At 34.6% G+C, this 1670-nt stretch overlaps 1 non-coding gene across 1 annotated transcript; it reads right to left on the bottom strand.

The window, feature by feature from the left end:
• Positions 1 to 1441: 1441 nt before the first annotated feature.
• On the bottom strand, positions 1442 to 1547 carry LOC112090441. The gene has a single exon (XR_002901651.1). It is a non-coding gene; the product is annotated as a small nucleolar RNA R71 (small nucleolar RNA).
• Between the last annotated feature and the right edge of the window lie 123 nt (positions 1548 to 1670).

A 1670-nucleotide genomic window follows, 5' to 3' on the forward strand; every position in this document is an offset into this window, starting at 1 on the left:
TTTAAAAAAAAAAGTTGATGTAAGTTTCCTTCCACATATTCAATCTAAGTTTGCTACGAACTTTGGTTTTTTTTTTTTTGTTTATTCCACCATCCGTCCCTTAATCAAAACCTTTTTAGTAGTTTAATTTGTTTCAACCTTTTTGCTTCATTTTTTTTTCTCTTGTCGTTTTTTTATTTAAAAAAAAAAAAAAGTTGGCTGCCGTGGTCTTTATTCATTTAGTAAGTTATAGTGCTGCAATTTTTTTTTTCTTTTCTTTTCCTATAGCATTTTTTTTTATTTCTGTAGTTTTAGTTGTTGAAAAAAAAAAACCTCACACTTTTAGGATTTGTTTTTATTGTTAATTTTATTTTCCCTCTTTAGTTTTAGAATTAATTGTGATTTGATTTTGTAATCTTTTATGTTTGGTAAATTAGGATTTTATTTTGTTTCCTCATTTGTATATTTTAATTGTTGCCTAATTTAATTTTTCCTTTTATAGTTTCATTAATTTTTAGGATTATAATTAAGATGGTAATTAATTAACTAATTTAGATTCCTAATCTAGGATTTTCATAATTTGGTAGATTTAGGCTTTTGACTTTAGGAATAGTTTCCATTAATTAGATTACATTTCATAATTTACTCAATAAAATTTAATAATTGATTTTGAGAATAAATGTGTGGTTACATGGAAAGTACAATCTGAGGGAGTTCTGTCTAGGAAAGTTGGTACTTAAGTGGGCATCGCCCCACCAATCTTTCCTGGAAACGTTGCTCTGTCTAGGAGACTATTCATTGAGCCAAGAGCTATAGTCTTTCCTGGGAGCACTCTCGGTGGCTACAATTTACGTTACTATATAATTATTTTCTTTTGTTGAGATTAAAAATTAAAAAAATTAAAAAAATTAAAAAAATTAAATTAAAAAAATAAAAAAGTGCTGCTTAGGGTGAATGCATCGATATAGAAACGAACTAGGGAGATTTGCTCAATGTCCAGATTTAGAAAACCCTAGTGAAATTCTATCCGACTTGTCTTCTACGTCTCCATCTTCACACTCGTCGTTGGAATTCGCATTTCAAAATCTATTCGCAATGGCACAACACGAGGAAGTTCAGCAGATGACGTTGCAAGATTACTTGCACCCAACGCGCACGGCCACCCCATCTTGCATCATGTTCCCACCAAATGCACCGGCCGGGCATGATTGCACTTCTCCCAACCTTTCACGGATTAGAGAATGAGAATCCATATGTACACATTCGGGAGTTTGAGGAGGTGGTGGCCACCTTTCACAGTCGTGCTGAGGCCGCAAACACTGTCAGATTGAAGTTTTTCCCTTTCTCTCTGAAGGACAAGGCCAAAAGCTGGCTATATTCTCTTAGGCCCAGGTCTATTGGTACGTGGGAAGAAATGACGACGACATTCTTCAACAAGTATTTCCCACACCATAAGACTAATAATTTGAAACGACAGATCTCAAATTTCGCTCAGAAGGAAAACGAAACGCTCTATCAAGCTTGGGAGCGTTTTAAAGACTGTTAAATCTGTGTCCCCACCATGGATATGAAAGTTGGCGCCTCGTAAGCTATTTCTACGATGGACTCATAATCCGAGAGTGCCAATTTGTTGAGATGATGTGCAATGGAGATTTTCTCCAGAAAGATCCTGACGAAGCTATCGAGTACCT

The sequence above is a fragment of the Morus notabilis genome, unplaced genomic scaffold (assembly GCF_000414095.1).
Source record: "Morus notabilis unplaced genomic scaffold, ASM41409v2 Scaffold370, whole genome shotgun sequence".
Lineage (NCBI taxonomy): Eukaryota > Viridiplantae > Streptophyta > Magnoliopsida > Rosales > Moraceae > Morus > Morus notabilis.